The 11,580-nt window shown below is 39.3% G+C and overlaps 1 pseudogene; it reads left to right on the forward strand.

The window, feature by feature from the left end:
* Positions 1 to 11,580, forward strand: part of LOC101645399 — a 19,330-nt pseudogene that overhangs the window by 1,532 nt on the left and 6,218 nt on the right.

Consider the following 11,580-nt stretch of genomic DNA (forward strand, 5'->3'; position numbering starts at 1 on the left):
TTCCAGCCTTTAAGACCCCAGATGCTATATCTTTTGATAGCCAGGCACCATCAGATTTCTTCACCTCATTTGCTTATGCACCCATTTTGTCTTCAGTGATCTTGTCGGAAAGGTGAACATCACAGAATGCCAGATTTTTAGAACAAAGTGTTCTTGTGTTAAGGGAGTACTTTATTTGAGGCCCAAAGTCCATCTGCAACCTTAACATATAGATATGAGTACATAGTTCTATTCTCCTCTCATTATATATATACTTACATATGTACATGCCTATATTTAGGCCTCTATAAATGTCCTTTGCCTCCTGGTTCTTTCCTCTATTTTCTTTTTACTTCTCTCTTGTCCCACCATCATGTTCGGTCTTCATTTGAATTTAGTAATTCCTCGCTGCTACATTGCTCTTGATTGAGCCCCACTAGGCAGCCTACAACCTTCCTTCCACTGATTTTAATTCACTTGTTGTTCTCTTGTCCCTGGGTTGGTACCACCCCCACCCCACCCCTATTTCCTTTCTCCAACCTCCCCTTCTGCCATATCCCCCTGGAACCTTTGGTCACTTTCTTTTCATCTCCAAAGTATTTATCCAGCCTATTTTATCTAGCTAGACATGCAGATACATTAATAAGTGCAAAAACCAGGCAAAGCCAAATAAAACAACGAAGGGAATCAAAACCAACAAAACAATAACAACAACCACACAAAGCAAGAACAAAATAACAATAACAAAAAGAAAGTCACTGACCAAAATAGAAAAGACTATAAATAGTTCATGGTCTGTTTGTGGACCTTTACAAGTGTTTTCCACTCAAGTCTGATGGGGTGCCACACTCTGTCTCCCAAGTCTATTTTTGGTACTCCCAGTGGTTTCATCAGTCTGCTCCCCCTGCTGCTCTGCTGCATGCCCTCAGTGCCTCACCCCAGTGTGATGGGGCCAGACCGTGCACTATTCCCACACTGTGTCTCCTGTGCTGTCACCCACAGTGCCATGGTTCAGTGAGTGACACTGTGTCCCGTGGTGGGCCCATCCCTAAGGCCCTCCCTGTGCAGTGCCTGCTCTGAGCAGGAACATCGTTCTCGAGTCTTGGTGGGCCAGGATGTCCTCTCCTCCCTCTCCATCCCTTTGCATTTCTCCTGTGTGCTCTAATCTGACACACCCCTCTCCCCAAACTGTAGCCCCAGTGCTGTCTCCTGAACTGCATTCTTCTGAGGGGGGTCAGGGGGGAGTGTCAACATAGTTGGGATTGGAGCCAACCCCAAGGACCTCCCTATTTGTTCCCTGGTACTTGCTGGTATGTTGTATTCATGTCTTGGTGCATCAGGTTGAAGCCTGCTCTCTCTCTCATTCTCCTTTGAAGATACAAACAATTCCCTCCCCTTGAGTGGATTAGTGCCCTGCTGCCCCCCTAACCATGTTTTTTTTCTTTTTTTTCCCTCTTTCTTTCCCCCTCTTATTAGTTGGCTGCATATGTATCCCTGGGTTGGGTTTGACCCCTGTCATAGTTGCTGGACCTCACCAGGAATGCATGTATATAGTAGCTTTTCCTTTATGCCCCGTTTTTGTTTTTGTTTTTTTAAGTTTACCTCAGTGGACTCACGTTGTACTTGTCCTTTTGTGCTCAACTTACTTCATTTAGCATGATTTCCTCCAGTTCTTCCCATGTGGCAATGTGTTTCATGCAATCATCATTGCATTTTTCAGACAAGATCACTGACGAGGCAATTAAAAAGATACAACCCTTTACAGTAGCCAAACACAAATTGAAATATCTAGGGATATAACTGACTAAAAGAACAAAAGATTTGTATGAGGAAAATTATAGAACACTATTACAAGAAATCAAGAGTGACCTCAACAAATGGAAGAATATCCCATGCTCATGGATTGGAAGACTCAATATAGTAAAGATGTCAGTTTTGGCCAAGGCACTATATAAGTTTAATGCTATCCAAATACGAATACCATCATCCTTCTTCAAAGAATTGGAAAACCTGATTACCAACTTCATATGGAGAGGAAAGAAACCCAGAATTAGCAGAGAACTCCTCAAGAAGGACAAACTGGGAGGGCTTGTTCTACCTGACTTTAGCACATATCATGCAGCCACAGTGATCAAAACAGTGTGGTACTGGTATAACAACAGATATTCAGACCAATGGAGAAGAGCTGAAGACCCAGAAATAAAAACATCAGAATACAGGCAACTGATTTTTTTATAAGGGCCCCCAAAAATATCAAATTGGAAGTGGATGCCCTCTTCAATAGGGGTGCTGGAAAAAAATGGAAATCTACCTGCAGAAAAATGAAGCAAGAACCTTATCTCACTTCATGCATAAGAATAAACTCAAGGTGGATCACAGACCTCAAGGTAAAACCCCAAACAATTAGGGTCACTAATGAGAGATTTGGGACAAACTTGAGAACCTTGGCACAGGGAATACATAGGTTATCAGAAATAGGGAAGGATACAAATACAGAGGAGCCACAAATTGACAAGTGGGATATACTGATGATAAATCACCTGTGTACATCAAAAGAATTCAGCAAGAGAGTAATAAGAAAGCCCACAGACTGGGAAATCATCTTTAGCAATGACACATCAAACAAAGGCCTTATTACTAAAATCTACAATACCTTGCAAGCTTACAATAAGAAAAAACTAAGTGCCTACTGAGGAGGTAGGCAAAGGACCTGAACAGAAGTTTCACAGGGGCAGAAATCTAAATGGCCAATAAACATATGAGATGTTCCCGATCATTAGCCATAAGAGAAATGCAAATTAAAACAACTATGAGATACCACCTAACACTCTAAAAGATAGCCCAATTCAAAAAGTCAGAAAGTAACAGGTGTTGGAGGGGCTGTGGAAAAATAGGAACTCTCATCCACTGCTGGTGGACCTGTAGGTATGTACAGCCACTATGGAAATCAATTTGGCGATATCTAAAGCAGATGGAGATTGAGCTACCATAAGACCCAGCAATCCCGCTATAGGGCATATACCCAGAAGAGACAAGAAATAAACCACAGCCAGACATCTGTGCTCCAATGTTCAGCACAGCACAGTTCACAATTGCAAGGAGTTGGAAACAACCCAAATTTCCATCAACAGACGAATGGATTTAAAAATCCTGATACACACATACAATGGCATACTACGCATCCCTGAAATGATTTTCTATTTTCACAGCACACCAGAAAAATGTACCATATACAACAAATATCTAGGAGGAAAATATATCTGATATTTCATAAAGAAGTAAATTGGCCAATTCATCCCAAGAAAATTATTAACTTTCATTTTAGTTAGAAGACAGCTGTGTCACACATACAACTTAAACTTAAAGAAACAAATTATTTTTTGATTTGTTCCATAAAATCCCCTTTCCTATATTTCTCAATACTACTTAATAAAATTGGAAATTTAACAGTTCAATTATAACAAAACTTAAATATTAACTATAGCTGATTTTTAAATATCAAAATAGAGCAAGTTTCAAACATATCAGAAAGAAGAACTACAATGTTTGAAAGCACATATCTAAATTAACAATTTTATTTTATGGCAGAGACAGGAAACTTTCCACTTGGGAAAGTGTATCTTATATTTTAGTGGACAATATGGTCCGGAAAGTTAAACAAGTCTTATTTCTGGACAGCATTGACAGAAAAACTGAGAAAACAGATTTGTTGTGCTCTGAGATAGAGAATCCATGCTGATTTTTTGATAAGAGACATTCAGGGAGAAAAAGAGATTAGAAGAGTAAACAACCTTGGAATACTTCAGTCATCATTACCTCCTTAGGTTCATGGTTCTGGAATTTAGAGATATAGTGAATTGATTCAAATATACTCATATGAGTAGCTGGGTCATGATTAAATCCCTTGATTTGCAAACTCCGAAACTGTTTTCAAGTTGTCTCCTTTGGGAAGTGCCATAGTAACTCTTCATTTGTGTCAGCAAGTCAGAATGAAATTTTTAAAAATAATATTGATTTATAAACCTGGTATTAAGGCTTCATGACTTACATCATGGAAATCATGTAGTAGATGTTGCAAGAACATGGCCTATGCGTCTCTCACATCCCTACCTCCCTTCAAGTAAAGGTGCTGTTACCAGCCACTCCTCTTGAGAAAAATGAGCTTTTCTGCTCCCATAAATATTTACAGCCTTTGAAACCTGTGAAATTCAATGCTCAGGCTGCGGGAAACCTATGTGGTTTGTTAGGGTCCAGAGATAAGCTGTGCTCACACATACATGTGCACACAGAGCAAAGAGTTAAGCTACAAGTTCATTAAAGCATAGAGTCGCTTGTAAAGAAAAGAAACAGGTCCCTCTCTAGATTTAAAGACACATAGATAAGCTACACTTCACTGCAGGAGTGAAACAGGTCCCTCTCTTCAGTTGAGAAGGGACTTTGTCTAAGGGAATGCTTCTAGTTTTTAAAAGGCACTTCAAAAGATGAGGGCCTTGCTGCTCTGCAGATGGTCAAGCAACTTTCTAACCAGTTGCTCAGTTTGTCCTTGGGTCTCATACATCATTTCTTTCTGTTTAATCTGAGCTGCTGCTCTGGGTCAGCATGTCTCAGAATTATTTTTGAGTATAGTCCTGTGTCAGAATTTTACTGGGGCCTGGCTTTAAAGTTAAGGTGTTTACCAAGCCAGTTCTCACAAAGTCCTTTGATCATTATTTGCTCCACAGGGTCCTTTGCTCATTCCCTTGATAGACAAGGCAGAAGTCCCTTTTCTGTCACTGTCAAAAACCAGAGGGGGCAGTTCTACTCAGTCCTGTAGGGCCACTGTGGGTCAGAATTGACTCTCAGTGACAGAATGATTTGGTTTTGCAGAGTGATCAGTGGTGGAAGATACAGTGTCTTCTTCTGCAGCAGAAAGCAGATTTAATTTCTTTCCACTGTAATAAAAAGCAAGTGTCCTTCAAGGCTACAGGTTGAGTAGGTTTGCTAGTATCCATTTATAAAACATCGGAGCTCCATAAAGTCCTGTGCCATAAACTCACAATATGCATCATCCATCTGAACCACTTTGCTCTCCACTTTGTGTCTGGGCAAGAGAAAGCCATTTAAATATAAAATGCATGTTTCTCATTGCACCTGGAGCATAAACACCTTTGTCTCTACCCCAGGGTCTTCTCTCAAAGCACTAAAACTGTGTTAGTCTAAGTTGTTAGCCTAAGAGTAGGGGAACATCTCTGAACCTTGACAGTAGATCTAATGGCTTTTTTTTTTTTAAGAAAATATTTTACCTCTTTAGTGCAGTGAATTTGTTAACATGAATTTCTAACCATAGCCTTTGTTACTCTCACCAGAAAACCTTCAGTTTCATGATGGGTCTGGGTAAGAAGTTGGCAGAAGATATTCATTAGAATATATGATTCAGCTGTGAGTGGTTTTTAAAAGGCTTGATTGTGATTGTCATCCAACTGGGTATAAAATGAGCCATCTCAGAAGCAGGAAAGGAGAGATCTCATCACCAGCTAGAGAGAAGAGCCAGGAATAGACAGTGTCCTTTGAACACCCAAATCCCCAGGCATTGAACCTCTTTAATCCATGAAACAGCTGTGACATAAAGGAGCAGCAACAACAGAACCAGAAGCATGAAACAGAGCAGAGATTTCCTCGCCCACACAAGTAAAGCTGGTCAATTGGAGGCAGATTCTGGCTTGTGAAATGGCGTGCCTCATGCCGCTAGGCACCTGATGGCGAGAACTGGGCTTTGCTGACCCATCCATCTGGAGCTGAGTGCCTTTGTGTTGAAGCTTATAGGGGGGTGACATGCTTGTGTACATTTGTTGGCAGCCCTGAAAGAGCTCTGTAACATTGCCTGGGTAGGAGAGGGGCCAGGCCAAATGGTTGAGGGCCAGAAAGAAGAAGCTGTCCTGACTGCATAACTGTTACTTGAGTATTTCTCATCTGAATTATAACCTTATGACTTCCCTAATAACACCTCTAACCACGAACATCCTCTCTGAGCTCGGTGAGGCCATTTCAATGAATTATAGAGCCAAGCTGAGAGTGTGCTGTGGGAGGGACAGTAGATGTCAGAATTGTGTGTAACAGTAAGGCGAACACAGGTCTGACTTTGTAGCAAACAGGCTTAAGGAGCTACAGGAGGTCAGATGTGACCTCCACACCATTTCCTCAACCTTTCTTTTATTTCAGTTGGTGATTCCCTCCTGTCTAGGGAAACATGGGATATATGAGTATTGTCAAGAAGTAAAATTTTCAAGTAAGACTGGAAATAGGTTAAGGAGAAATATTAAACATGAAGTAGAAACAAGTAAGAGTGACAGGTGAAACTGATATAAACTTTCAAAACCAAATCAAATTTTTGCATTGCCATATATAAAGTTAGTATCAGAAATCAAGGATGAGTGACTTCATGCAGCAGCTTGTTCTAATTTACAACACAATTGTTGTGAATGTATTCTCTCCTTTTGTTCTTAATGTTAAGAAAATACTCTACCACTTTAAACCAATATCTAAATTCAATAATTTGTATAAATAGTTGACCAAAGATGAAAAAGTAAGAAAATATAACTCACTCAAAATATTGACTCCCAGACCAATTTGGACAAAAGGTAAAATAGAAGCTTTGTTACATCGGTGTTTAAACGTAGCTCAGGACAGAACAAGTTTGATTTATAACTTTAGCTTCACCACTTTCAGTAGAAACAAATTCCTGTGAATATTAGTGGGGGCAGGGGTGGAAATCATCATTTAATCCTTTTTATATTTCAATTAGAGAAAAGCAGTCAGAATTATAATTTCATCCATTTACTCATAAATAATACATAATAATAATATGATAATACATTTATATGGAGAGCCATGACAAATAAATGTATTTCTGATTCACACAAGATAAAACCTATAGGACAGAAGCCAATGTGAACATTCTTAGATGGTTATAGCAGTTAAGACTTGAAATTCATATGAACCACCTGTTAGGAATGTAGCTGATTAGGATATGATATCATTGTATATTTATTGGAGAGGTATATCACAACAGCTGTATATTTCAGGGCATCTCTTGACCAAGGTTACCCAAAGGATTCTACAACTTTGATATTGCTACTCAAAGGGATGCCTGATGTCTTCTAAAAACATGAGAAATGAATATTTTAGGGCCCAAACTTAGAATCACTGCATGAGAATCTGCCCCTCTATGGAATTTCCAGGTGATTCATATACACAAAACTATTTTAGATATGTTGTACTAATTAATCTTACTAAATTCTGTTCCTATACTATCTCTTCATTGCCCATTGTGAAAATAGGTCTTAATAATTGCAAATCATTTCATAGACATTTTAACAATTCCACTTTTTAAAATAAAATCCAATCTACCTGGCATTCAATATAAAATAATTTAAGCATTGGCTTTCTCTAACTACATACCTCTCCCCCAGCTATCTTCCCCAAATCCATGAATGTAATCTCCTTTTCACCAGGCCAAATGCTCACACACTTTGTTTTACAGTGTGATAATCCTACTGTCTGGAATAATCTCTGTAGAACTTTGATTCAAATATAAAATTGATCTCTGCTACATTTCTTGCTCTCAGAGATCCTAACTCCCCTCCTAATTCCTGAATCTTCATCTCATTCCAGTACCACACCATTCAGTTTCTCTCCATCTGGCCATTTCCATTAATTTAAAGTGACCCTTCGCTCAACTACTTTAATTATCTTCCAATATACAAGCTCAATTACTCTTTTAGGTGGCATAAGATCATTTTTACTTAACATTCTGCAGTGTTCCTCTGTAATTTTAGTTTGTTTATTCAATTGGTATAAATTTTTCACCATCCATATTGAAAATCAATTTAATTGCACCCTAATTCTATGAATCAATCTGTTCCCCATAGTTGACTGTTTCTCCACTATGCTCTAATTTTAAATATTCTATTAAAATCCTACTTTCTCTATAAAATAAGTATTGTATGGTAAACAAAAGCATATAAATGCAGCACTCAGTAGAGTGATAATAACAAAAACTCTGGTGAGATAATATAGCTCCTTAAATGGTGCTATATCTCTCTCTGTTGAAAGATAAGTAGATATAACTGTTTGGACAGATGTTTGTGTATACAAACACATTTCTATTATGTTAGGTTACTTTGTTTAATAGAGTAAAAGTAGCTTTAACATTAGGCATGAGGTACCCAGGAATTACTCTACTTGTCTATGTTCTCCTATCTTGTTTTCATATTTTCTCTTGATCCCATCAATTTACTTTTTCATCTCTACCACCTGCTTCAAATATATAATTGCTTCTGTTCTTTACAGAAGCAATTATTTTTAAATTAAATTTTAAAAATTTAATTTGCCCTGATTCATCCTACATTTGAAGTATTCTGCTCTGCTCTTACCTAAAATTCCATGAAGCTTTGTTTTCAGAATGTATCATCAAACGCTTACTATGAAACTCAGAGCACTGGATGGCCCAGGCCTATGGGATCTTGTGTGATAATTACATAATCTGGTGTCAACTTGAGAGGATTAAGAATAAAGGGGTGGGGTCTCTGTGTGGGCATGGCCTTCCGAGAATTCTGGGAACTCCTGTATTTTTTCTCCTTGGAGGCAGGAGACACTTCTCTTTCTCTTCTCACTTCCTTGGAGACTCTCTACTGAGAAGACACATGGTATTACGCTGATAGACCCCATAACATGGGAGCTGGAGAAGCCACATCGACCTACTCTGGTGTAACCAGACCTCTGGAGCTGGAGAAGCCACGTAGAGACCCCTGCTAGCGCTGAGATGCTTACAACGCCACTTGATCTAGAACACTTCCCACCCACTGGCCTGTGATCTTCCTGCATTTGGCATCATTGAACGTGTTTCATGAGCCTGAATATTGGTATTAGACATATGGGCTAATATCAGACTTATATCGGACTTGATCTGGACTGGACTGGTATGTTTTCTCAATATTCAATTGATCTTATATATAAACCTTTTCTTACATACATATGAGTGTCTATGAATTTGTTTCTCTAGTCTACCCAGACTAGCACATGTTGTGTCTATATGTAGCCCCAAATTCAGCTGCATTCATCATGAATTTCCAAAGGATCATATTATTTCCTTTCTAGTTTGTTTGTTTTTTTTGGAGGGGTTGGGTAGTGTGTTCCCTCCCTTCTGAAACGACTATACTCTCTTTTTCTTCCTGGCTAACTCCCCCTCTTTTAAGATGTACCTTAATAACCTTTTGAAAATATGTTGTGTACTTCTCAGACTGATAACCTATTATTGTCCTTCAATATCACCTTGTGCTTACTGATTTAATGACATTTCTCATATTGTTGCAATCATTAATGTGTAGGTTGTGAGTCCCATGCCAACCAGGAGAGTGCATTCCATTCATAATATAAATCAGAAGCTGGGGGAGGGGGGGTACAGGGGAAATACTTCCAGGAAGAACTAATAAATGAGTGATCTTCTCTTCAATTTCCATGATTTTGCCACCTGATGTAATTCACTCAGCAATGTCCATTTCTTTTAGTGCACACTTCCCTCTATGAGTGTGAAGGCTAAAGGATATTTATAGCTATTTTCAGCTCTGCTGATTCAGGTTTCTAAGCAAAATTCAAAAGCTTATAAATTAATGAGTCAGCTTCTCTGGGTATTTTTTCTTTCTCTGCACATTTGCTTTCCATGATTCTCAGCTTAAGGCCAAACCTGATCTCCTATTTGTTTCAGGTAAGTCTTTCCTATTTTCTCCCTCTAGTCTACGTTCTGGAGTCCTGGTTGCACAGTAATTACACATAGGGCTGCTAACCATAAAGTCAACAGTTCAAATCCCCCAGCCATTCCTCAGGAGAAAGACAGGTCTTTCTACTGCAGGAAAGAATTATAGTCTTAATTGGACATCCTTCACAGAAAGGTCACAAGGAAGGAACAATTCAGTCAGGGTGAAGCATAGCACTGGTGAAACACACAACATCCCTCTAGTTCTTTAATGCTTCCTCCCCACCACTATCATGACTCCAGTTCTACCTTACATATCCGGCTAGACCAGAGCATGTACAATGGTACAAATAAGAGGTCTCAACACATGGAATCCAGGACAGATAAACCCTTCAGGAACAGTAATGGGAAAAGCGATACCATGAGGGCAGGGGGAAGGTGAGGGGAGAAGGAGAAAAGGGGAACAACTACAGTGAACAACATATAACAACCCCCCACCCCCACCCCCACCTAGGGGGACAAACAACAGAAATGTGAGCTAATACCAAGGGTTCAAGCAGAAAGAAAATGTTTAGAAAATGATAATGGCAACGTGTACAAATGCACTTGATACAATTGATGTATGAATTGTAATAAGAGCTGTAAGAGCCCCCAATAAAATGATTTATTTTAAAAAAAGAAGTAAAGTCTCAGAAACTCTCAAGTTCTACTCTGGCCTGTTAGGGTCACTATGAGTCAGCATCAACTCGATGGCAGTGAGTTTGTTTCTTTTCTTTTCCTATCGTCTACACTCTGGACATCTTATTTTAACTCTTAAAATCGCATCTTTTCAAACTCTTTAAATCAATGGATTGTAGAACATAAAAAGAGGAAAATTATTTCATCAATGAATTAGTTATGCTCTGTCACTTTGAGACAAGGAAACCAAAGCACAGAGAGGTGCAGAAGATGAAAACAAGGCCAACACCACATCCTGATCCTTTCACACAAAGTTGGGGGATTTTTTCATTTGTCTGACAGCCTTCCTTCTGATAATCCATCAAAGATTGCATAAATACCCACTTAAAGTCACTTCCCTGAAATCTCCCACAACATAATAAAGGTCATAAATGAAATTCAATGGCCAGCATTATGCTCAATGGCAAAAATTGAAGACATTTCCCCAAAGAACAGGAACAAGACAAGGTTGTCCTTTATCATCCCTCTCATTCAACATTATGTGGGAAGTCTTAGCCAGAACCATTAGGCAACAGAAATAAATCAGTGGAATACAATAGGGCAAAGAAGACATGAAACTCTTCCTATTTAAGATGATATTATATTGTATAAAAATAACCCCAAAGAATCCATAAAAAGGCTATTGGAAACAATTGAGGCATTTAGTGAAGTAGCAAGATACAAGATCAAGCAGCAGTAATCAATTGGATTCCTAGACACTAGCAAATCACCACTTGTCTGTCAGTTTGTCATAATGTGGTGACTGGTGTGTTGCAGTGATGCTGGAAGCTACGTTATTTCAAATGCAGGGTCACCCAATGCGGTTTCAGCAGAGCTTCCAGACTAAGAAGGCCTTGGCACTCCATATTGGAGGAAGTGGCCACGGAAAACTGTTCTACTTCTTGTGTGAGAAATACCTCGGTCCTTGGCTCCACACGAGAAAGAATTCACGCTGAAGCCTGGTTTGTGATCCAAATGGATTTTTATAAAGGATAGAAGCAGTTTCAGGCATTACAGTAAAGTGAACACGAGCACCCTCAGGGCACTGCACACCCATGTGGTGGCCAGAGGCCAGAGAGAGAGAGAGAGACTGAGGCTCAGTCATGCTGGACCTTGGATGAGCAGCTGGCAAAAGAGAGTGGTCTCCCAGTTCA

The sequence above is a fragment of the Echinops telfairi genome, unplaced genomic scaffold, assembly GCF_000313985.2.
Source record: "Echinops telfairi isolate 266 unplaced genomic scaffold, ASM31398v2 ScPeMD7_4;HRSCAF=17, whole genome shotgun sequence".
Classification (NCBI taxonomy): Eukaryota; Metazoa; Chordata; class Mammalia; order Afrosoricida; family Tenrecidae; genus Echinops; species Echinops telfairi.